Raw genomic sequence first — 27,270 nt, forward strand, 5'->3', positions numbered from 1 at the left:
CTACGGGTAAGCCATTCAATTTTACGTTTAGCATTATAGATGTACATTTTGTCAAAAATGTGTGCACCCCATGTACTTCAGCATCTGCCTCCTCTCTCTGAGGTTCAAAATTGCTTTGATCCACCATGGACCGATCTTCCTCTGCCACGTGGTGGTTAGGTTTTGCAGAGCTTGCAGCTCATTTGCAAGGTGCCCCATTGTTCCACAACTCTTACAAACATACTCTTTGAAGCGGCATGAATAGGCTGAATGGAAGCCTCCACAACGCCAACAAGGTGTGAATTGCCTTGCATTCATCCTTTGTTGGGGACTCTGAGTCATCTGAGTCACCTGAGGCCTGCTGGCAGTTGCAGACTCCTGTACATTTCTGCTCGCAAACACAGTTCCAGTTAATTTATGAACATTGCTAGCATTTGTGTGCTGAGAGATTTATTTGGTATTATCACTGGTGGACATAAACGCCTGTGCTATCGCAATGGCCTTACTGAGGGTCGGTGTCTCTACAGTCAAAAGTTTTCGTAGGATGGTCTCATGGCCCATGCCCAGTACAACAAAGTCTCTGAGCATCTGCTCCAGGTAGCCATCAAACTCACAATGTCCTGCAAGTCGCCTTAGCTCGGCGATGTAGCTCGCCACTTCCTGATCTTCAGATCGCTGGCACATGTAGAACCGATATCTCGCTATCAGCACGTTCTCCCTCGGGTTAAGATGCTCCCGAACCAGTGTACATAGTTCCTCTTATGACTTATCTGTGGGTTTCACCGGAGCCAGAAGATTCTTCATGAGGCTGTAGGTCGGTGCCCCGCAGACTGTGAGGAGGACCGCTCTCCTTTTTGCAGCGCTTCCTTTTCCGTCCAGCTCGTTGGCTACAAAGTACTGGTCTTCACCCTCCGAGAACTTCTCCAGGATGCCCACAATTTGCTGCATCTTTGCATTGGATTCGTATTCTCGTCGCCAGTTATTGTGACCTCAGTCTTTAATATGACACTCCAGAGTGAGAAACAGGCCTTTGGGGCTGACTTATATACAGTGCTCCCAAGAGATGCTGGGATCCCTTGGGACTTCAGGGGATGCGCTCCCTTGTGGCGGAACATAGGAGTGCATGCTTTACAGATACACAACACAAGGACAATGGGGATAGTGCAGGAAAATGGAGTTGAGGTAGAAGATCAGCCATGATCTCATTGAATGGCGGAGCAGGCTCGAGGGGCCGAATGACCTACTACTGCTTTTATTTCTTATGTACTTATGAAAATCTAGCCTCAATTACAAAAATTGAAAAATCGATTCCATTATCTTTTGAAGTACAATCTTTTAAAATGTATAATTTCTAATGCTTCATGAGGCAATAATAATTTTTTTTAAATAGGGCCTGTATCAAGTTGTAATCTCAGGCCATTTGAATTTTAATGAATCAACATTTTGGTGAAAATCAAAATCTTAACTTATCTAAATGTTGGTCCCTGATTAATACCCAAGAATGAGAAGGAGAGCATGCCTTGCAGTAATGGATGTACCCCAGCATCCAGCCAGCAGTTCTTTCTTTCTACTATCGGTGGGGCTGGATTTTCGAGAACTTTGCGACTGGGTTTTGGCCGCGATTTGACCCTCCGCGGTAAAAGCCCGGTCGCAAATCCCAGGCGGGATCCTCGGGTACCTGTTTGCAGCGGGGCTTTCAAGTACTGCTGGGGAGAGGTGTGCCGACGTGCAATGGCTTGGATTGCAATGGCGTCCAACTTTCGGCTCTCTCCCCACCCGTACGCCCGCCCAGATCGTTTGACCTGTCGCTGCAGCCCTGCCAGCAGCGGTAAGTATGAAAACCTGCACAAAAGGTAAGTTAAAGTTTTAATTTTAATTTTTTTTGCAGTGATTAGATAGTTAAGGGTCTTGTAAATGTTTTGAGAATGTTTTTGGAATTTTTTTCCCCCTCCCAAGGCTTCTCTCAAGCGCTCCCGATCCCAGACTAAATTTGGCGAAACCTCGCGCAGCGCCCCCCTTACCGACGGAAAACCAGAAAGTTTGGCCCAAAGACGGTAGTGCAACGAAAACGGTAAGTTTCACGTATCACTACCGTTTTCGCCGAAAAAACCCGAAAGCCAAAAATCCAGCCCACGGTCTGTTGGTCGCGTCTCAGTGCTGTTGCGCTGGTTTCATCATCTGGAATGAACCTCCCATAACGCAGTGTCCCATTTGTGTATTTCTTTCACTGTTCCCTTCATCTCTTTTTTGGCATCTTCTAATCATGAGTCACAGGCTTTAATGGGCTATGTAGGGTGAGGTTCATAGTTTGCACAATGATCTCCCAGAGTTTGCTTTGTGCTCTGGGAGGACACATCAACTAACAGCTCGATACAGCTGCCAATTTTTGCTGCTTTCAAGCACCAGCCCTTACTCCTTCCATGGAAACCTTATATTTGTTTCCCCTTATCTCTACTGATATTAAGTTGAATTTGTATTTGAACGTATGGCCAGACTGTATCTTCACTACTGCTGCCAATTACGATCACCCAATAACCAAGAGATGGAGCCAGAACAGAGAAGTGCCACGATGTGTCGGATGGTTCATAGCAAACCAGTTAAAGGTGCATGAGAAATGAACCAACAGAGCTATTTCTAAACAAAGACCAGCTGCTTCAAGATATAAAAGATTGCAAGGCGAGAACGTTGCTCCAGCACTTGACTTGAATATCAGTGAAACCCCAGTACTGTAAAAATGAACGGGTCAACTGACAATCTGTTTCACGTGGTGAGTGCTTTGTTGAACCCTGGGTATGTAAATTACCAGCTACGACTCATGGAGCAAAGACTTCAAGCCACTGAATCACAGATGCTGCCTTGGCTGGGCCGCGTGCTTTGTGGCTCCTTCAGACGTGAGCCTGCAGAATACAAGTGTCTAAGATATCACCGGAGACCTGCAAAAGTGTTTGCTGAAACCATATTTTATTCATAAAAATGTTAAAGAAGTAAAGAACTTGCTGTTATATTGTGTCTCATTCCATCCTCGAAATATGCCAGAGCACTTCAGGGGGGGATTTGAATTTGAATTCCTTCTGCCCAGTGGAACGCGAGTTAAAACCGTGTGGTACTCGTTTGGTGCTCAGATACTGCTCCACAGCTGTTATAACATTAGCCGGTTGAGATGCACATAGATTGGGTTAACCAAACTGGAAGCAATACGGTAGAGGAGGATTTCCTGGAGTGCATAAGGGATGGTTTTTTAGACCAATATGTCGAGGAACCAACTAGGGGGGAGGCCATCTTAGACTGGGTGTTGTGTAATGAGAGAGGATTAATTAGCAATCTCGTTGTGCGAGGCCCCTTGGGGAAGAGTGGCCATAATATGGTGGAATTCTGCATTAGGATGGAGAACGAAACAGTTAATTCAGAGACCATGGTCCAGAACTTAAAGAAGGGTAACTTTGAAGGTATGAGGCGTCACTTGGCTAGGATAGATTGGCGAATGATACTGAAGGGGTTGACTGTGGATGGGCAATGGCAGACATTTAGAGACCGCATGGATGAACTACAACAATTGTACATTCCTGTCTGTCGTAAAAATAAAAAAGGGAAGGTGGCTCAACCGTGGCTATCAAGGGAAATCAGGGATAGCATTAAAGCCAAGGAAGTGGCATACAAATTGGCCAGAAATAGCAGAGAACCCGGGGACTGGGAGAAATTTAGAACTCAGCAGAGAGGATAAAGGGTTTGATTAGGGCAGGGAAAATGGAGTACGAGAAGAAGCTTGCAGGGAACATTAAGACGGATTGCAAAAGTTTCTATAGATATGTAAAGAGAAAAAGGTTAGTAAAGACAAACGTAGGTCCCCTGCAGTCAGAATCAGGGGAAGTCATAACGGGGAACAAAGAAATGGCGGACCAATTGAACAAGTACTTTGGTTCGGTATTCACTGAGGAGGACACAAACAACCTTCCGGATATAAAAGGGGTCGGAGGGTCTAGTAAGGAGGAGGAACTGAGGGAAATCCTTATTAGTCGGGAAATTGTGTTGGGGAAATTGATGGGATTGAAGACCGATAAATCCCCAGGGCCTGATGGACTGCATCCCAGAGTACTTAAGGAGGTGGCCTTGGAAATAGTGGATGCATTGACAGTCATTTTCCAACATTCCATTGACTCTGGATCAGTTCCTATGGAGTGGAGGGTAGCCAATGTAACCCCGCTTTTTAAAAAAGGAGGGAGAGAGAAAACAGGGAATTACAGACCGGTCAGCCTGACATCGGTAGTGGGTAAAATGATGGAATCAATTATTAAGGATGTCATCGCAGTGCATTTGGAAAGAGGTAATATGATAGGTCCAAGTCAGCATGGATTTGTGAAAGGGAAATCATGCTTGACAAATCTTCTGGAATTTTTTGAGGATGTTTCCAGTAGAGTGGACAAGGGAGAACCAGTTGATGTGGTATATTTGGACTTTCAGAAGGCTTTCGACAAGGTCCCACACAAGAGATTAATGTGCAAAGTTAAAGCACATGGGATTGGGGGTAGTGTGCTGACATGGATTGAGAACTGGTTGTCAGACAGGAAGCAAAGAGTAGGAGTAAATGGGGACTTTTCAGAATGGCAGGCAGTGACTAGTGGGGTACCGCAAGGTTCTGTGCTTGGGCCCCAGCTGTTTACACTGTACATTAATGATTTAGACGAGGGGATTAAATGTAGTATCTCCAAATTTGCGGATGATACTAAGTTGGGTGGCAGTGTGAGCTGCAAGGAGGATTCTATGAGGCTGCAGAGCGACTTGGATAGGTTAGGTGAGTGGGCAAATGCATGGCAGATGAAGTATAATGTGGATAAATGTGAGGTTATCCACTTTGGTGGTAAAAACAGAGAGACAGACTATTATCTGAATGGTGACAGATTAGGAAAAGGGCAGGTGCAAAGAGACCTGGGTGTCATGGTACATCAGTCATTGAAGGTTGGCATGCAGGTACAGCAGGCGGTTAAGAAAGCAAATGGCATGTTGGCCTTCATAGCGAGGGGATTTGAGTACAAGGGCAGGGAGGTGTTGCTACAATTGTACAGGGCCTTGGTGAGGCCACACCTGGAGTATTGTGTACAGTTTTGGTCTCCTAACCTGAGGAAGGACATTCTTGCTATTGAGGGAGTGCAGCGAAGGTTCACCAGACTGATTCCCGGGATGGCGGGACTGACCTATCAAGAAAGACTGGATCAACTGGCCTTGTATTCACTGGAGTTCAGAAGAATGAGAGGCGACCTCATAGAAACGTTTAAAATTCTGACGGGGTTAGACAGGTTAGATGCAGGAAGAATGTTCCCAATGTTGGGGAAGTCCAGAACCAGGGGACACAGTCTAAGGATAAGGGGGAAGCCATTTAGGACCGAGATGAGGAGGAATTTCTTCACCCAGAGAGTGGTGAACCTGTGAAATTCTCTACCACAGAAAGTTGTTGAGGCCAATTCACTAAATATATTCAAAAAGGAGTTAGATGAAGTCCTTACTACTAGGGGGATCAAGGGGTATGGTGAGAAAGCAGGAATGGGGTACTGAAGTTGCATGTTCAGCCATGAACTCATTGAATGGCGGTGCAGGCTAGAAGGGCCGAATGGCCTACTCCTGCACCTATTTTCTATGTTTCTATGTTTCTATGTCTGCCTGTCTGAGATGGATGCCTCGTAAATATATGCAAATTGGGGTCCAAGCCATTAAAAAGCACGATAGAATCCTGTGACTCTTTTATTATTATCAGCAGTTCCATTACATTGGTTGTCCACTAGGTGGAGCTCTAGTACAAACGCAGAGGTAATTTTAATGGCCTACTGGTTGAAGAACCTGTGGTGAACCCGCTGCTGGAGCAGAAACAGAGGCCCTATGTGTAAATACACCACTTATCCTTGTGGGGTCAGGAGGAGTGGGAGTGTTTCTCTGGTCCCCACAAGGAAAGTTTGGGCCCCGCCACCCTGGGCTCTTCCCCACCCCACCCTCCCGCCCACCTGCAAAATCCTCACAAAGCCCACCCTACAACTTACCCGACAGCCTGAAGGCAAGTGGCTAGGCCACCCCATCTTGCCAGCTACCCGCTGTAAGAATCGATTGGGCCTCCCATGGCAGCTCTCAGGCGAGACATCTTGCACTCACCACCCCCCACCCCCCACCCCCCGCTGTTTTCTGTCTGGGGGTTAAAACCTTCGCTTTCATGTCCAGTGAATTGTTTTTGAAACGTACGGGGCATTTGAAGATTGTCTATGGATATTGTCTACATGAAAATTGGTTGGGAGTTAGGAGACAAGTAGCAGGGGAGGAGGAGAGAGAGGGAGGGAGGGAGAGGGAGAGGAGAGGGAAAGGAGAGGGGAGGGAGAGGGGCGGGAGGGAGAGGAGAGGGGAGGGAGAGGGGAGGGAGGGAGAGGAGAGGGAGGGAGAGGGAGAGGAGAGGGAGGGAGAGGGGGGAGGCTGAACGGGCCTGGCCGACGAGAAGAAGCCGGGCTGAAGACTTCGGGTGGGGCCCGGCCACAGCAAGATGCCGGGTGGGCGGGCCCTGCCGAAAGAAAAGGGAGCGGACTGGACCTGAAAGGGGGGGGTGCGGGGAGCCGGAGCGGAGCGGAAACTGGGGCGGGGGGGAGCGGCAGGCAGCAGAGTGGGAGCTCGGGGATGGGGGGACGCGGATGGCAGCGGAGTGGGAGCTGGAGTGGGGGGGGGCGCCTTAGAGAGAGCCAGAGGGAGCGTGAGCTAAACAGGTTGGGGGGGGGGGAGCCGGAGCCACAGCCAGAGCAGGAGCTGGAGGAGGGAGGTGCAGTCCGATCTTCGCCGTGTCAGTGAGCACATTCGGCCAGGGCTAGGGGCGGCATGCTTCGGGCCCCTCCCACACAGCTTCGGGCGCCTGGAGCTACTGCACATGCGCGCACACTATAGCACGCATGTGCAGAGGTCCCGGCACTGTTTTCAGCGCAGGGACCTGGCTCCACCCCCCACAGCTCATGCTGTGCCGCGCCGAGGGCCTGGATCGACCTGAGGAAGTGGAGAATACCGAGGTAAGTTTTCGGCGCGGTTTTGAGCGTGGAAATCAGGCGTGGGTTGCGGGGCTGCGCCGTTCTAGACGCGGCCCGAAACTTGACCCCAAAGGGTCTATTCTCTGATTGACGGGATATAACAAGTGCTGTTCACCAGGAATCTGTGTTGGGGCCTTGGCTTTTCACCATCTATCACTGACTTAGATGAAGGAATAGAGAGTTGTATATTCATGTTTGCAGATGACACTAAGTTAGGAGGCACTGTCACTGTGTGAATTGGAGGAGGAAATTACAAAGAGACATAGACAGACTAAGTGAGTGGATAAAACTATGCCAGGAGCTGTGGAGGAGCCTGGGGATTAGGTGTCCATGTACACAAATTACTACAAGCTAGTGCACAAGTACAAAAGTTAATCAAAAAGGCAATTGGCCTTCATCTCAAATGGATTTGAATTCAAGAGTAAGGAAGGAATGCTTCAGTTGTGCAGATCCTTGGTCAGATGCTATCTGGAGCACTGCGTTCAGTTTTGAGCACCAAAACTCAGGAAAAATATATTGGTCTCATAGGGGGTGTAGCGCAAATTCACCAGAATGTAGTGGCTTTGGACTAACGTTTCCTGATCTACTGAGATCATTGAACAGTTTGCACCACTGCAATTATGCCATGTCGTCCTGTCACCTTTTACAGAAGAAGCTATCGACGATGAGGTCCGTACAGAGGCGAATGGGTGGGGGGCCACCAGTCATCAGTGACATCACTGACATGGAGGAGCGGTTGCTCACACTCGGATGGCCACGCAAGCATCTGCAGACCCTGAAGTGAAGCGACGTGAATAAAGTTTACACCATTGTGTGAAGGTGGGGGCGCGGGGCAGGACTCGCCAGACAATCCGACATCTGGTGCTGACGAGCTCCGATTCTCGCCCGTCAATCTGCTGGGGCTGTCCTCTACGGTTGAGAGCGCGGACTTCGAGGAACCTGCACCACCACGCTTCAGAAGCCATTCCACCCTAAGGCCATCTAGAGCTCCTCCGGTCATTTCCACCTTCACACTGGAGGTACCAGCCCCAAGCACCTCGCCACAGGGCACCCCATTTGTCCCCAGGATGGCGCCGACCCTGCGGAGGTTTCGTGGACGCGGCAGGTCTGGTCCATGAGTGCGAGATGAGAGCGGAGGGATGCTACAGTTGTCCAGGAGGGCTGCAGACATTGGTGACCAGATTCGTGATGCATTGGGGGGCATATCCTGACAGCTGACCACCATGACTGAGTACGTTCCGCGGATAGCAGAGGCCCTGGAGGCAATAGTCAGGAACACTGCTGGCACAGGCTTCCCAGTGGTCCCGGAGCGTGGCATTCCATCTCTAGGTTCTGCACCACCACTGTGAATGATAGATGAGAGGCAGGACCAAGATCCTGCTTCTGGATCAGAGAATATTCCCCCCTCGGCAGCCCCCAGCTCCCGTACCCGTCTAACCACCGCCTCTGCCTTCATCCCCTCCCAATGAGGCACCGCCTGAGGAGCTCTTCGGCCAGGCAGCATGGAACGAGGAGGGGAAGGGGTAGAGGTGGGGAGAAGAATGGGAGGGGGGAAGGAATGTGAGGTGCATGTCCGCAGGTGATGGCTGTGTTATATCTCTATCTGGGTGTATGCAATTTATTGTAATGTATGGGGGAAGGAGGCCATCCTACTGTTTTGCATTTGTATTCTGTGTTGCTGGACGTGTTGACCATTTGATTGATGTCAATGGTCGAAAAAGTGGGGTGTGGGCGGGGGTGAGGTGTTTTTGCCTCTGATACTTATGATTTCAGACCAATGTTGGTATAAAACATTTTTTATTGAACATAACCTTGTTGCGCATTGTCTCAGATAGCTGGACCATTATACACTGGTAGTTCCTTAACATGAAAGGGTTAAATAAAACTTAACATCAATCAACGTAAACTTTAACTGGCACCAAGGTGATGGCCACCATTGATGTCTGAGCTGCACACACACAGCAGTGTGTCAGCATTGTCACTCACAGCAACGTTCTTTCAGGAAAATCGTTCAGATATCAGCTCCTGATGTAAGAGTCTTGCAGCTATGTAGCCACCACGGGCCCTTTCCTGCGGTCTGGAGGGGGTCGTGGGCATGGTTGCATAGCCAGTCTGATTGTCTGGCGCTAGGTCAGCGTCAAGCCTCTCATCCTCCTCTTCCTCTCTCTCCTGAGGTGGAGCATCAGTCCCTTCTGGCAATTCTTGGCCCCTCCTGATAGCCAGGTGTGCAGCATGGAGCACACAACCACAAATTTACCTACTTGCTCAGGGTTGTATTGTAACTCCCCTCCTGAGTAGTCCAGACATCTGAAGTGCTGCTTAAGCACAGTTATTGTTTTCTGGACCACATTGCGTGTGTCTCTGTGGCTCTGGTTGTATCGCTTCTCGGCCTAGGTGTGGGTGTCATGCAGTAGGGTCATCAGCCAGGTGGCTAGGCCATATCGGTTGTCATCAAGCATCCAGCATTGTCCTTGTGGCTGACTCTTAAACATGTCAGAGACAGCGCTCTCACGCAGGATGTGAGCCTCATCGAAGCTGCCCGGACATTTGGCATTCATTGCCATTATGATCTGGTTGTGGTCGACAATTAGTTGGACCTTCAGGGAGTGAAATCCTTTCCTATTACGAAAAAGCTCTGGGTCCTGAGAAGGTGCACGCATGGCGATGTGAGTGCACTGCATTGCTCCCTGCACCCTGGGGAACTTAGCAAAGCGGTAGAATGCTCCAGCCCTGTCAGTCTGAGCCTCCGTGGTCATGGGGAAGCTGATAAAGTCCATCCTTCGTGCGTACAGGGCCTCCGTGACCTGTCCAATGCGGCGATGGGTGGCATGGCGAGACAGAGGGCAAATCTCGACCGCGCAGGCCCAAAAGGAACCAGACGAGTAGAAAGACAGTGCCACGGTGACCTTGACCTCGACCGACAGTGATGTCCTAATGGCAGGCTGCATATCTGGCCTGATGAGCTGGCATATTTCATTGATCACCACCTTGTGGAAACACAGTCTCCGAAGGCAGATGTGGTCGGACACGTCGAGTAAGACCGCTTTTCCCTTTAAGTGCGGGGTGTGTATGGTCTGGAGCTCCTCCTTTTTCTGGCGCATTTTAAATTGGGCACATAATGATGTGCATCAGACATTGAGCCATTTGCACTCTGCAGCATCTGCGAATTAATCGATGCAGGCTGAGAAATGGCTGGCCCCATTGCAATTAAAATATAATAGCGATTGATCAGAAGCAATAACTTCCACACTAAAATACACCTAGAGTAAACCCCCAATAGTTCAGAGTCTGAAAATATGTCTGTTGAGATGGTCACTTCACCTGAGAAGAATTCCAGAGTCAATCCAAACTCCCCCGCAGTTGAAGCAGCCTTTTGAATGAAGCGACCTGCGCTTTTAAAAATGGCGCCCACACCACTGTGATTCATTCAGAACAGTTCCACTTTTTCTGAGCGCTGTTTTGGGCGAGTGATATTGTGGGCCAGATGTGTGCGAGGTGGTGAAAGTGACGCTGGGCGATCTCCTGGGCGCTAGTTTTGGGAAATGTGGTCTTTACGACAAAAAAAAGTAGGCGGTCGGTATTATTGAATCTCAGCATTCATTACATGCGGAAATTAACGGCCAGCCGATTATTATGGGCGTTGATTTTGCCCATTCTGATGATTCCGCCCCAAAAAAGTGGGCGGGCGGTATTATTTTTTCCCAGCATTACGTACATGGGGAAAATAATGCTCGGCGATAATTGTCCGAAAAATGGGCGTCAGTTTCCATTTTGTGGTTAAATCGGCGCTATCTGGGCATTATACCTCATTTCAGTGGTAAGTGGGCATTATGTATGCAAAAAAAAAGCGCAAAATCTAGCCCCATATTTCGAGATGGGGCCTCGGTTTTGTAATGTATATAGCTCCACCCAGTGGACTACTGTGGCATTACAGCCATTGCTGTTTACAATAATAAAAAGGGTGTCACCTGACTGGCTTCCTGAAGTTATCAGCCATCTTAAAACCTGTGTGTCTGTAAGGTCATACTGAAAACATAAGAGGTTTAATGTCTCCTCCTAAAGAAAACACCTCAACACTGCACTGAAATGCCAGTTTAGATTATATACTCAAGTCTTACAGTTGGGCTTCAACCCACGGCCTTCCATATCAGAGAGAAGACAGCTACCAACTGAGCCAAGCTGATACTTCAAAAATGTTCATTCATTGGCCTAGAAATTCGTCTTGGGCGGTGACACAAAACGGGCAGTATCGGATCGCCTGCCCATTATACACAGCGACCAATATTCAGTTCCACTGCAGTCAATTGAAGTGAATATCAGGCGCTGCGTCTAACTGGCGGTCCGTCTGATACTGCCCATTCTGCCCCATCACCCGAGATGAATTTCTAGCCCCTAATCTTGCAGGCCTAATATTTCTTCAAACCAGATACTTTCTTTTTGTATACAAAAGCAAAATACTGCAGATGTTGGAAAGCTGAAGTAAGAATAGAAAACGCAGGAAACACTCAGCAGGTCAGGCAGCATCTTTGGAGAGAGTTGTTTCAGGTCAGTAACATCTTATCAAAACTTTTGATATCATTCCAAAAGTTACATTTTTTTTTAACCTCCTGAGTGATATACTTGAAAAAGAAATATTTGCTATGGCCAAGAGGAAAGAGCAAGGGGAGTGGGACTAATTGTGTAGCTCTTTCAAAGAGCCATCACAGGAAGATGGGCTGATGATGTCTTACTGAATTAGAAACATAGAAACATAGAAACATAGAAAATAGGTGCAGGAGTAGGCCATTCGGCCCTTCTAACCTGCACCGCCATTCAATGAGTTCATGGCTGAACATGCAACTTCAGTACCCCATTCCTGCTTTCTCACCATACCCCTTGATTCCCCTAGTAGTAAGGACTTCATCTAACTCCTTTTTGAATATATTTAGTGAATTGGCCTCAACAACTTTCTGTGGTAGAGAATTCCACAGGTTCACCACTCTCTGGGTGAAGAAATTCCTCCTCATCTCGGTCCTAAATGGCTTCCCCCTTATCCTTAGACTGTGTCCCCTGGTTCTGGACTTCCCCAACATTGGGAACATTCTTCCTGCATCTAACCTGTCTAACCCCGTCAGAATTTTAAACGTTTCTATGAGGTCCCCTCTCATTCTTCTGAACTCCAGTGAATACAAGCCCAGTTGATCCAGTCTTTCTTGATAGGTCAGTCCCGCCATCCCGTGAATCAGTCTGGTGAACCTTCGCTGCACTCCCTCAATAGCAAGAATGTCCTTCCTCAGGTTAGGAGACCAAAACTGTACACAATACTCCAGGTGTGGCCTCACCAAGGCCCTGTACAATTGTAGCAACACCTCCCTGCCCTTGTACTCAAATCCCCTCGCTATGAAGGCCAACATGCCATTTGCTTTCTTAACCGCCTGCTGTACCTGCATGCCAACCTTCAATGACTGATGTACCATGACACCCAGGTCTCTTTGCACCTGCCCTTTTCCTAATCTGTCACCATTCAGATAATAGTCTGTCTCTCTGTTTTTACCACCAAAGTGGATAACCTCACATTTATCCACATTATACTTCATCTGCCATGCATTTGCCCACTTACCTAACCTATCCAAGTCGCTCTGCAGCCTCATAGAATCCTCCTTGCAGCTCACACTGCCACCCAACTTAGTGTCATCCGCAAATTTGGAGATACTACATTTAATCCCCTCGTCTAAATCATTAATGTACAGTGTAAACAGCTGGGGCCCCAGCACAGAACCTTGCGGTACCCCACTAGTCACTGCCTGCCATTCTGAAAAGTCCCCATTTACTCCTACTCTTTGCTTCCTGTCTGACAACCAGTTCTCAATCCATGTCAGCACACTACCCCCAATCCCATGTGCTTTAACTTTGCACATTGTAAGATCGTCTCCAATGTCTGCTGGACTCTCTGTTTAGTCCAATCCATAAAGGCCATTTTGCAGCAAACTCCCATCATTTCCAATGATCTGCACCTTATCCGCGAGACAGGCTTGTTAGATTTCTTTCACCCTTAAATAATGCTAAAATTTGTCCACTGCACCGTTTTATTCACATATTAGGGCTCATGAACCAATCATTATGCCCAGCAAGGATTATTGCTTGCGGAGATCCCCAGAGGACAAATTGCAATCGACGTGTGAGGTGGGTCGTTTGGTAGGGAAAATAAGGAGGTCACTTATTCCTTGGAAGGTAAGAAGCTAAGTGGGGTAAAGGAGTAAAGTGATCCGGGAATACATAAATCATTAAAAGTAACATCACAAGTTGATAAGACGATAAAGAGCACTAGAATACAAAAGCAGTGAGGTATTGTTAAATTTATATAGCACCTTGGTTAAACCACACTTGGAGTACTGTGTGCAGTTCTGGCCTCCACTCTGCATAAAAGATACTGAAACACTGGAGAAAGTGCAGAAAATATCTACAAGGATGTTTCCAAAATTAAGAGATTACTATCAGGAGAGATTGCACTTTCTCTGAAAAAGAGAAGACTAAAAGGAGATCTGATAGAGCACTTTAAAATTATGAAGGGGTTCGACAGGGTGGTTGTATCGAAACTGTTTCCACTTGTGGGTGAATCCAGAACAAAGGAGCGTAAAGATACAATAGCCATTAACAGATCAAATAAAGAACTTAGGAGGAATTTCCTTACGTAGATTGGTGAGAAAGTGAAACTAGCTGTCACATGATTTGAAGCAAATAGCATTGATGCACACATGAGGGAGAAGGGAATAGAACGATATGGGGGAAGGTAGAAAGGGATCATTAGAGTGGACTGAGGCTTGTGTGGAGCATAAAGTGGCATAGGCCAGTTGGGCCGAATTGCCTGTTTCTTTGCTGTTGATCATATGTAATTCTATGTAAAACAACCCTTTTTTATTCATTCTTGGGATGTGGGTGTCACTGGCAATGCCAGCATTTTCTGTCCAATTAACTTACACCCTAATTAAGCAATGCCATGCATTATTGTTTGAAAAACATTAGTCAAGATAGGGTGTGATAATGACCAGTTGTGCTATTAGAGGCAAGGAGAAAACAAGAAAGAAACAGGTTCGGTGGGGGGTGGGGGGGGGGGGGGAGGGTGGGGAGAAGGCAGACAAAGATTGGCAGCGGCTATGCTCTGAAATTGTTAAACTCAATGTTGAACACCTGCCCTTTTACCTCCTCCATTCCCACAGTCCAGGGCCTCAAATACTCCTTCCAGGTGAAACAGCGATTTACTTGTACTTCTTTCACTTTAGTATACTGTATTCACTGCTCACGATGTGGTCTCCTCTACAATGGGGAGACCAAGCGTAGATTGGGTGACCGCTTTGCATAGGACCTCCGTTCAGTCTGCTAGTGTGACCCTGAGCTTCCAGTCGCCTGTCACTTTAATTCTCCACTGCACTCCCACTCTGACCTCTCCGTCCTCGGCCTCCTACATTGTTTCAACGAAGCTCAATGCAAGCTCGAGGAACAGCACCTCATCTTTCGTTTAGGCACTTTACAGCCTTCTAGACTCAACATCGAGTTCAACAATTTCAGACCATAGCCACTGCCAATCATTGGCTCCCTTCCATCTCCCCCCCCCCTCCCCACCCCCAACCCCGAGCCTGTTTCTTTCTTTGTTTTCTCCTTGTCTCTAATGGCTCCTGGTCATTATCCCGCCATTCACACCCTATTTTTGACTAATGTTTTTCTAACTCCTGACATTACCATTTGAATTTGGACCATCATCCCCTTTGTCTCTCTAATCTATCCTGTCTTCCACCCTATCACAGACCTTCCCCTTTTGTTCTTTCTTCCCCTCCCCCTTTCAGTGCTTGTTAAGAATCCGTTCTATCTGAACACTCTCCAGTTCTGACGAAGGGTCATCGACCTGAAACGTTAACTCTGCTTCCTCTCCACAGATGCTGCCTGACCCGCTGAGATTTCCAGCATTTTCTGTTTTTATTCCACATTCTGGCATCCGCAGTATTTTGCTTTTGCATGCATTATTGTTGCTGTTTTCCCTTCTATGTAAGTGTTAATGGATAATTCCGCATTCGAATGGGCCCTTCAGTCCTGCTTATAAAGCACCTGAACTTCAGCAACATTCCATGAGTATATCCTTAGTGCAAGTGCACTAAAACAGGAAGGGAAAAATGAACTTGGATTTAATGCACATTCAGTGCACTGAGAGCAAATTAACCCGCAGACTGGGTCATGGCAGCAGTGGTTACAGGAGTGGATGAAATGTGATCTTTTACCCTGTTAACTTCGGTCGAATTCATAATTATTCTGAATTATTAATTTCAGTGCAATTCATAAGGACACTGCATTTGCTGCATGGGCTTTGACAGGGCTATTCAAAGCTTCAGCAATGGGCTTACTTAACTTCAGCTTGCTAGATTTTTTTCACCCCCTTTTCATCAAGAACCTAAATGATCTTTAAAAAAAAAGTCTCAGAAAGATGGTAATGGCCCAGAGACTTCACAAATGTTAATCTCTGTCAATTACTGTGGTGAAGTTCTGTCAAGGATGAAATGTAATGTGAGCAGTTAATGCATACATTATGCTAGTGGTGATTAGCCATACTTACTTTATTCTCCAACACAGTGCTTTGTAGCATTAAACATGGGGCACATCAAATGATAAAAACCTGCTTACCCTGTTAATAAGGCTACACACTGATTCAGATTAATATAATTTCTCTGCTCCTCAGACAAATTAATTAAAGTTACAAAATTGCCACAAATATTAGACACACATGGAGTTAATTCCTTCTCCAGTACAAATAAATATTCAGATAGATTTAAAATCCTCAGGCGACTGTGGGCTCTTCTACATTTTGCATTTTCCACGTCGGTTTTTCCATGACATGCCCAGGTATACTTGCTGTACTACACTGAGAATATGTCAGCTTTCCCAGGTAAGGGGGAAGGCTGGGTATGAACTCTGTGCACTTTTGATCTGTGGTAAGCCAGGTATTTAACTGTGTAAACTAGCCGGGTTTGGGGTATTTACAATTTCTCATCTTTCGGATTTTTGTGCTCGTTAGAATGTTAGTCAATGATTTTTCCATTTTTGACAAAATCAGAATTCACACGCTCAGGTCACGTTTGACCTTTTGTGAGGTATCAAAGTATCTGGAACAAAAGCGGGTAAATGGGGTTGAGCTGTAATTGATCCTGTGGAATGAATGAATAATAGAACAGACTCGAGAGGCTGAATGGCCTATTCCTGTGCCTATATTTCTGAATGGGGCCTCGTAAAGAAAGCACCTCAACACTGCACTGAATTGCCAGTTTAGATTATATACTCAAGTCCTATAGTAAGCCTTCAACCCACAGCCTTCCATATCTGAGACAAGGTTGCTACTAACTGAGCCAAGCCATTTCACTCCTAAAAGGCAGAGCTCTAGTTTTAAGATGATGCTCTGTTGCTCTGGATTACCAAGAAATGTTAAAATTGCGTACAAGGTTTTTGTGGTGGGCTCCAATCCATTAGAAACTGAATTGATTGGCAAACCACCAGAAAAATCACCATAACACTGCCAAATTGTCCTTCAGGGACAGTAACATTTCACGCCCACCCAAGTCTGGCCTACTTGTGACTCCAATCCATTGAGCTCTGCCGGAAGGTACATGTGTACGGACCTTGTGTGAGAACATGTTGCGCCGCTGCGGTGTTGCCACTTAGGGTCAATTCATCGACCATTACAATCACCATTAACTCCGAGTCCTTGCCACACCAGCACGTATTGGAAAACTGTGGGTAAAACAGCCGTGATTTCTTGGTGTTCGTTGGCACATGCCTTTTCCACATTCTTACCCATCGGATTTACACATATAATCAAAAGAAAAGATTCTGAATGTGTGCTTGATGAGTACTGCTGTACAATTTGCCATTGCACGGCATTATTCACCAAGGTGTCAGCCGTGGCTCAGCTCTCCTCTGAGTCAAGTCCCACTCCAGAAACCTGTGCACGAAATCTACTCCTGACACTCTAGTGCAGTGCTGAGGGACCGCTGCACTGTCAGGGGTGCTGTCTTTCAGATGAGACGTTAAACCGAGCTCCTGTCTGCCCTCTCAGGTGGATGTAAAAGATCCCGTGGCACTATTCGAAGAACAAGGGAGTTCTCCTCATTGTCCTGGCCGACATTTATCCCTCAACTAACGCCACTAAAACAGATTATCTGGTCATCATCACATTGCAATTTGTAGGAGCTTGCTGTGTGCAAATTGGCTGCTGTGTTTCATGCATTATAATTGTGACTACACTTCAAATGTATTTTATTGGTTGTTAAAGTGCTTTGGGACTTTGAGGTTGTGAAAGGCGCTGTATAAATGCAAGTCCTGTATTTCTTCTATTTAGGTTGAGATGAACAGAACAAACCAAAGTGTGTAGGTAAGCCTTGTCCTCAATGTTACAATGGTGATATAAAAGATAACATTGATATGACATGACAAGGTCCCTTAGCGAATTCTAGTAGCTTCGTAAAGCATGATCTATTCTATCCTAAGGTATGCTGATTGTTGCCTGTGAAACCTGTGCTCTTTAAATGCTCATTTATAATCTCCTGTATGGCATTGTGCATTGTCCCACCATGTATGTTGGGGTAACCAGCCTGTAATTGCTAGGTTTGCGTCTTACTCCATCTTTAAACGTTGGAATTACATTTGCCATTCTGTAACCTTGGGTACCTCTCCCGTACATTAATGGGAGCACTGAAAAATATTAACCAATTGGTTCTCGCCAGTTGGCCTATTTTGGTGAACATTGGGGGTCATTTATCACATTGCTGTTTGTGGGAGCTTGCTGTGCACAAATTGGTGCCACATTTCCGACATTACAACAGTGACTACACTTCAAAAATACTTCATTGGCTGTAAAGCGTTTTGGGACATCCTGAAGTCGTGAAAAGCGCTATGGAAATGCAACCTCTTTCTTAGATTTGGTAGAGATGTTTAAAACCAAGAAGGGTTTAGGCAGAGTAAGAAATGAAAATGGCTGAAGGGTCGAGAACCAAAGAGCACAGATTTAAGGTGACTGGTAAAAGAACCAGAGGCGACATGAGGAAAAACTTTTTTATGCAACGAGTGGTTAGGATTTGGAATGCACTGCCTGATAGCGTGGTGGAGGCAGATTCAATAGCTGCCTCCGAAAGGAAATTGGATAAATACTCAAAGGAGAAAAATGGCAGGCATATGAGGGAAGAGTTAGGAGTGGGACTAACTGCATTACTCTTCAAAAGAGCAGGCGCAAACTTGATGGGCTAAATGGCCTCCTTCTGTGCTGTACTGTTCCATGATTCTACGATTCTTAAGAATTCCATTTATTTGGATCTGCTCTCTACTTCATGAATACAATCAGTTTGAACTATTGAGGGGTAAAACTCAACCTGAGCCGGTGAGTGGAATTAGCAGCCGCAGATCGGATGGTAAGGAAAATCGAAAGTGTGCAGGACGGCTGATCTGCTACCATCTGCTTTGTGCCCCTGACGACGTTGAATTTGATCTCCATTTGACTGGGCTTAGTGAGGTATGCCTCATGCAGTCAGATAGGAACTGAAGAATTGCTGGATGAAAAAGGACCAATTCGCCTTCTACCATTCTTCCTAAAATGTAATGATGAGAAGGCAGAAGGGTAATGGTCAGCACTGATTGACAACTCACTCAGACGATTTCTGACGGTGCCACCCAGAATATTTTACTTTGGTGCAACTGTAAGCAGTCGGATGGCAAAGTCAATGAGGTCAGTAAATGTACAACAGAGGGAAAAATTACTCCGCCACTACATCAACTGATGGATTAAATAGGGAACAAGTTAGGAATACTGCTGAAGTCTGCATCAGACTGCAATGATGCGTTTTGCATTATGTGTCAGGTGGTGACACACAATGCATGCTTAATGCAGTCTACAATTGGTGCAGTGCAGACAATTCATTTGACCCTGTTGGCATTAATCAGATCTGCTAAGTCCTCCCTATTTGTTTATGCTGGCTCACAGAAAGAGGTATCCCTCCAATACCCCACCTAGGTGCGTATTCTTCATGTGCATGTCTCGACACTGAAAAACTGCATGTTTAAATGCGTTTTTATCATAAATCTCATATCGAGGATGGTAGAGAGGGTCCACATTTAACATGTCTGCACGGGTTCAGTCTCACCATTCATTGACATAGTTGATCCAGGCCCATAATGGCTGTTAGCAGTGAATCACTCGAGGTAAATCTATAATGTAGCTTTGAGAGTATTATGTCTCTGTCACACTCCCACATTTTACCTAATTATTCAAGCCACAATTTATTTCTGCTCATGATTGTGCAGCAACCTCCTTAAATTGAAAGATTAAAGGCTGCATTCACACCGCTGAATTGTGCAATCTTTTTTTTTGCCAGACACTGGAGACAAAGATTTATTAATTGAGCCATTAAGAACAATTAGAAAGGAATGATGGAAAATGAAGTAGTTGAGAACAGATAATGTCCTGAAATCCTAATAATAATACTGGGTTAAAGGGTTGAGGACTATTACAAGGCTCTCCTGATTTCCTGTTCTGAAAGGCACCACAAACTGGCAACACCAGCTTTAGCTTCCATTCCTATTGTTTGCTGAGTTTGCTCACCCGGAGCAGCAACTGGGGTACTAACATTGGCTTCAGCACCCCTGAGCTAGCAAGGGGAAAATGAAACAGGAATCCTACTCCCAACTACACCTGATGCAAGTATGTGCATGTACAGACATCCGGTGAGAAAAGGTTTGGCTTGGCTGTGATTCCTCAGGAGTCAAATAGCCTATCAACATTCAGTATCTAGACTCAAGTAATAAAAATAGCAGCATGGATAAGGTAGTGCAAGACTGCTAGGGTCTGTGAAACTAGCAAAATGCAATGTCTTAAAAGAACGCAGCAGAGAGAGTTGCAAAAGTATTGTGAGTAACACTGGTGAGGTGCGAGACTTAGCGCCAGGCGTAGAATGTCCCGCCTCTTGCAAGAAATTGGGGTTACCACCCTGAAATGAAATGGAGTGCTAAATGAAGCGCTCTACTTCTTCTCTGGGATGGTAGTGGGGCGCATGCCTCGGGAGCAGAGCGCAACGCTACGCACAGGGTCATGTACGGGAGGGGCTTTTCCCTGAATTAAAGGGAAGGGTCCAAGCTGCAAACTCTGCAGCAACAAAAGGGTCCTACCGGGACCACCGTGGAGCGGGGGTGCCGTGCCAACAGCCTGGCACTCAAGCAGAGTGCCGGGTTGACTGATCGCGGCATGGACCCCGCGTTCAAAGCAGCAACGAGAGGCACAAAAAAATTGATTTTAAAAAAGATATATAGCACACCTCCCTTTTACCTTTGCCCCGCAAGCAGCATCCCTTGAAGCTGTCCCTATCATCGCCTGGTACAGCTTCAGGGAGCGATACCCAATTTAGGGTCCGAGGCGCTAACGGGGTGTTGCACACAGTGATGACGTTAGCTTTGCTGATGCAGCGGAGCGGGACGCTACGGGTTACCGCCACCATTGAACTCCTGCCGAATTTAGTGGGAGTCATTAGCGGCAGGTACTAACTGGAGGCACAAATGTCCCAAATTTCTAGGCCTTAATCTCATGAAGTGTCTGTCTGGTAGCACTTTCATCATTTGCGTTTTTAGTTGTGGTACCTTTCTGTATCTCACAAAACACATTGGGCCAGATTTTGCTTAGAAATATAAAGGCATGTGAACAACACACGGTGTTATTAATGTGCAAATCGGCCAGCAAATTCATGGGATTAATGGATACGACGTGAGTTCTAAAGCTCCAGAACTTGCTTCACACAAATAGCATCTCGCCCTTAGCCGCCCCGTTAATTTGTAAGAACATGCTGGATTTGCAAATTGTCCATTAAATTTGCCACAGAAAAGTTAAGTCTGTTTGTAACAATGTGATAATTGTTAATGCAATGTCAATCAACCTCCCTGGCCCAGATATTGCACAATTTAAACTGTGGATTATCATCTTTCAGGTGGTAAATTGTTCTTAGATATTTTTAAAATGTCAATTATTTTTAAAAATGTCTTCCTTACTTTTCCTTTCTGTCTCTTTTTTCTCTCTCCCTTAATCCAATCTTTCTTCCCCTCACTTTCACCAACCTTGGTGGTTCAGTGCGGCCAGGGTTGGTGGCGGGTCCTGAACCCACTGCTGGCTCCAGCCCGCTGTGTGGAAATAATTTTACGCTGATTGGGCTTGTTAAGCCCGCCCAACGCGATGCCCAGCCAATTGAAGGAAGCGGGTCTGATGATGTCATTTGATGAGGCATCGTTAGCCGGTTTCCTTAAAGGGACCATGCTCAAATTTATTTTGACATTTGTGCTGTCAGTGTTCTACAGCATTGAGGTGCTGTAAACATTGACAAACACTGCACAGAGGTGCACGGTTGCACCCAGGCTCTCTTATCCTTCCGCCAGATGCTTATGGAGGGAGTCACACCACGCAAGGAGGATTTCTTCTCTTCCAATGGGCGGAAGAGACCTCCCCAGGAGACCAACACAGCCTGGTTGCACATTGCACAGGACACAAGCAGGGATGTTGTCAGGGTGACCTGGCTGCAGTGGTACAAACCTTTCAATGATCTCAGTAGATTACAAACCATTACTGCAAACCACACTCAACCTCATCCTGCTATGCCACTCATCTCATCCCCATCACTCTGCCTTCCCTACCCTACTCCTGCATATCTTTATTCACACCAACTAACCTTGCACCTCCACCCATCCCTCTCTATCTACATTACAATTTCCCCATCTCATGAGCCACCCTCACACTCACCCTCATGCCAGTCCAATCACATCAAATAACAACACACAAGGGTAAGTACTTAAGTCTTTTAGCCAATGTTCATATAAAGATTCTGTTAATGTGGCGTCAATCATTGAAATCTTTATTTTCAACACTTTGGGACCGAAATTGACCCTTTCAATAAGGCCTCTGACTGCCGGAAAGCGATGGCCACGGAGCGACGCGGAATGGACGCAGACTGTCCGTGGAGGGGTCGCCATTTTAGAAATTGCCCTTCCTCAGGAGCGGAGGGAAAACCGAGACCGCTGCACCCATTTTCCCATCGTGGTGTGCACGCGCCGACTCCTTACCGTCTGGCGGGGACCCTCTTGCAAAATTCCCCTCGTGAAATTGTCTGGCGGGAGCAGCCCCGCCACCAGCCATCAGTGCTGTCGGTGCACTCTGTGTAAAATGGAGGCACGGCCGCCGTTAAAGGGGAAGGCGCACTGCCGTGGTCGCCATGTTATTTTTTTTTTTGTCGGCCGATTGTCAGGTCGACATGACAATTATGGCTCCGGGTTCGGCCCGGCCACAAACAGGCAGCCTGGCACCCCCCTCTTAGGTGCCAGGCTGCTGGCCCAGCCGAAACCCTCCCTGGTGGCCCAGTGGGTGCCACTGAAGTGGCTGCAAGCATGCAGCGGCCCTCCCCTTTAACTGAAGGGGAGAGACGTTGTGATGCGTCAACGCAGCGCTGATGACTCATCGATGCAGCAGACCGGCTGCGGCCACTTCCGCCCCTCACCCAACCGGAAGACCGCACCACGGAGAAAAAGAAACAAAGTGTTGAATTTCTTCAGTATCTCCGGCCGATGGACTGGGACGGAGAAAAACTTTGAAAAAACGGTAGGTGCGCCCCGTTTCAGGCGGAGGGCGATTTCTTCCCCTTTGTCATCTTGGACAGATTTGTGTGCATCTTTGGAAGTGGCTTAGTGAGTTGCAGTGAATGTTGGGACATAAAGGTGTCCCCCGCAATGGCGATGTGTGTAAAAGGAATGGCGTGGCCATTGTAGGGATGCTTTATGGTGTTGGTGTGGGGTGGTGCCAACCTGGCACATCATGTGGCAGCTAGGGTGTACAGCATCAAGTGAAGTAAATCTGGCCATGGTGAGACCATCCCTGGCGTCCTGGGCAGCATCAGTTGATTGTGGAGAAGGTCGGTGCCACCAAACGCACCCGCTGACCCCCCCCCATCTAGCCCTTTAATTCTCTTTCAGTACCCTGAGTTAACTCCAATTCACCCTTTTCCTCAGTCCTCCCTCTATTTTGTTTTCTCAATCCTTAAATCTCATGGGTTAAGGAGATAGACTGTTGGTGCCACCGTTCACTGATATACCCGCTGCCTCGCTGCACCGTTACCAGCTCGCACTTCCAGCAAGTTACGACCCCAAAACTTTTGACTTGAAGGGTGCAGGGAAAAGCCTAACTAACAGGGCATGCACTGAGATGCTCCACTTCAGCAAGACTTGGGCAAATAGATTCACTTCTTGTATTTTACCCAATACTAGAGTCTCGCCAATGTAAATATTATGCCGTGCAAATCGTTAGAAATGTCTTCAACTGTCCAAAACATAACTGTAATTAAAACACTTTCGATAAATTGTTACAGAGATATCTGTGAAGGAAAGAACGACACAAATAAATGAATAGAGGCCATGAAATTCCACATAGCTGTTCCTGCTCTGCTAAAATTACTTTGCTGGAACTGTCTACACATTAAAACAGGGCCTCCGCCAAATTTCTGGTGAAGTCATGCTGGCGGAGTGTTGGCTTTGTGGAATTTTACGGTCGTAATTTATTACATTTTATAATTATTGGTCTTCACTGTAAAAACCCAGATATCGACCCCCTCCGTTACATCTTTGATGAAGTAACGGAGAGGCTTGATGAAGGTAGTGCAGCTGATGATGTGTCTATGGACTTTCAAAAGGCGTTTGATGAAGTACCTCACAATAGACATATCAGCAAAACTGAAGGATTGAAGGGCAGCATGGATATGAAATTGGCTAAGGGACAGAAAGCAGAGAGTATTGGTGAACACAAAAGCAAAATACTGCAGATGCTGGAATCTAGAATAAAATACTGGAAATCTCAGCAGGTCAGGTAGCATCTGCAGAGAGGAAGCAGAGTTAACGTTTCGGGTCGCTGACTCTTCGTCAGAACTGAAGAGTGTTCGAAAAGAACAGATTCTTAACAAGCACTGAAAGGGGGAGGGGAAGAAAGAACAAAAGGGAAGGTCTGTGATAGGGCAGCAGGCAGGAGAGATTAGAGAGACAAAAGGGATGATGGCCCAAATTCAAATGGTAATGTCAGGAGTTAGAAAAACATTAGTCAAGATAGGGTGTGAATGGTGGGATAATGATCAACTGCCATTAGAGACAAGGAGAAAACAAGAAACAGGCTCAGGGAGAGGGGGGGTGTGGGGAAGGGAGCCAAAGATTGGCAGCAGTTACGCTCTGAGATTTTTGAACTCAATATTGAGTCCAGAAGTCTGTAAAGTGCCTAAACGAAAGATGAGGTGCTGTTCCTCGAGTATTGGTGGACAGTTATTTATCAGACTGGAGGAAATTATACAGTGGTATCCCCAGGAGTCAGTATTAGGACCACTGTTCTTTTTGATATCTATTAAGGACCTAGACTTGGATACACAGGGCTTATTTCAAGGTTTTCAGATGGCACGAAACTCGGAAAAGCAATAAACAGCAAGTAGGATGGAAACAGACTTTGGGAAGATATAGATAGACTGGTGAAATGGGCAGACACATGGCAGATGCAATTTAACACAGAGAAGTGATTCATTTTGGAAAGAAAAATGAGGAGAGGCGATATAAACTAAACGGCACAATTTTAAAGTCGGTGTAGGAAGAGAGACCTAGGGGTTTACGTACACAAATCTTTGAAAGTGGCAGGACCAGTTGAGAACACGAAGCATGTGTGACCCTTGGCTTTATAAATAGAGGCATAGCCTAGAAAAGCAAGGAAGTTATGCAATAAATCATTGGTTAGGCTTCAGCTGGAATACAGTGTGCAATTATAGACACACCACTTTGGGAAGGATGTCAAGAGTGTTTAGAGGGTGCAGAGGAAATTTACTAGAATGGTACCAGGGATGAGAGACTTCACTTATATGAAGAGACTGGAGAAGCTGGGTTTGTTCTCCTTAGAGCAGAGAAGGTTATGAAAGAAAGAAAGACTCGGATTTATATAGCGCCTTTTACAACCACCAGACATCTCAAAGCGCTTTACAGTAAATTAAGTACTTTTGGAGTGTAGTCACTGTTGCAGTGTAAGAAACACAGCAACCAATTTGCGCACAAGCAAGCTCCCACAAACAGCAATGTGATAATGACCAGATAATCTGTTTTTGTTATATTAATTGAGGGATAAATATTGGCCAGGACACCAGGGATAACTCCCCGGCTCTTCTTCGAAATAATGTCATGGGATCATTTACATCCACTTGAGAGAGCAGACGGGGCCTCGGTTTAATGACTCATCTGAAAGACGGCACCTCCGACAGTGCAGCACTCCGTCAGCACTGTGCTAGAGTGTCAACCTAGATTTTTTGTGCTCAGGTCCCTGGAGTGGGACTTGAACCCACAACCTTCTCACTCAGAGGTGAGAGTGCTACCCACTGAGCCACAGCTGACACTGAGGGGAGATTTGATAGGGGCATTCAAAATTATGAGTGGTTTTGATAGAGTAAATGGGGAGAAACAGTTTCCACTGGCAGGGAGTTCGGTAACCAGAGGACACAGATTTAAGATAATTGGAGAAAGAACCAGAGGGAAGATGAGAATATTTTTTACGCAGCAAGCTGTTCTGATCTAGAATGCACTGCATGAAAGGACAATGGAAGCAGATTCAATAATAACTTTCATAAAGGAATTTGATATGTACTTGAAACGGAAACATTTGCTACGGGGAAAGACCAGGGGAGTGGGACTAATTGGATAACTCTTTCAAAGAGCCGGCACAGGCATGACGGGGTGAATGGTCTCATTCTGTGCTGAATGATTCAATGATTGAAGTGGATGGGATAGTTCACTCATTTGATATTTGAGGTATGGAGCTCCTTTTATCTGTCTCTCTCTCACTTGTTTTGAAAATACAGTGCTTGCCAGTTCGAAGCTGCATCACATGATCATGTTTCACATTCCTATCAATCTTCTGTATAACCAAATTGTTAACAAATGAGAAAAAATATTACCTAAACTACAAATCACAAACAAACCAAAATAATCACCATTTATAAAGCTGAACATCTACAATTGTCATTTACAAGAATCACAAATACTAACTACATAGAATTACATGTAATATACAGCACAGAAACAGGCCACTCTGTCTAACCAGTCCATGCCGGCGTTTATGCTCCACTCGAGCCTTCTCCCATCCTTCCTCATCTAGCTACATAACCCTATATTCCCTTTTTCCTCATATGCTGGTCTAACTTCCCCTTAAATGCATCTATACTATTCGCTCAACCAATCGCTGTGGTAGCGAGTTCCACATTCTCACCACTCTTTGGGTAAAGACATTTCTTCTCAATTCCCTATTGGATTTCTTGGTGACTATCTTATATTGATGGTTTCTAGTTTTGCTCTTCCCGACAAGTGGAAATACTGGCCGGAAGTTTCCCGGGCCGAACGGCGGGTTTTGGAGCAAGTCGGCAGTTAACTTCGCGGAAATTGACAGCGCGTCGTTAATCCACCGTCATCCTGCTGACTTCCACATTTAACTCGGGTGTGTTTTGAGGCGAGTCATGGACCCGCCCGGGAGAGACGGGCAACCTCATTGGGATCATTAACTGCTTGTTGAGAGACCCTTAACTGCCTTTATAACATCAGGTTTTGGCTTTACCCGGTTGCGCACGGGATTCACGCAGCTCGGCAACCTTGCCTGTGAAGGGGAGGCAGAAGCTCAGTGGCCGTTGTGCGTCCATTAAGTGACAGCTGGGAAAAAACACATAAATACTTCCACATTACACCTGCTTCCTTGCCTAATGGAAAGGCTGTTGCTGACTCCACTTTGTGCAGTGAATTAGTTGTCAGCAATTTGCAGGTAATTTCTGCAACCTTGGAAGCCACTCTCACCACATTGCTAGTCACTATCAGAACATTAAGGGATTGGGCCTCTGATTTCCACTTGACCTGCCATCTATTAGATCAGCATGGGTGCCACTTATGCTGTCTCACCTTGGACCTCTGAATCGAACCAAGATAAGCACCAACAACATCAGCCACACCAGCAGCAGCAGCAACCACAACTACAGCCTTCTCCTCAATGACCTGATGCTGCACAGGAGAGAGGGAGTCAGCGCATGGCTGCACCACGCTAGAGGCGATACCCCAACACTGGGTATACAGGCAGAGGCTGAGCTTCCTGGGCGTGACTGAGCAGCAGTGCTTCAGGAGGCTCAGACGATCACGCCAGGTCGTCGCAGACATTTGTATC

The sequence above is a fragment of the Pristiophorus japonicus genome, chromosome 13 (assembly GCF_044704955.1).
Source record: "Pristiophorus japonicus isolate sPriJap1 chromosome 13, sPriJap1.hap1, whole genome shotgun sequence".
Classification (NCBI taxonomy): domain Eukaryota; kingdom Metazoa; phylum Chordata; class Chondrichthyes; family Pristiophoridae; genus Pristiophorus; species Pristiophorus japonicus.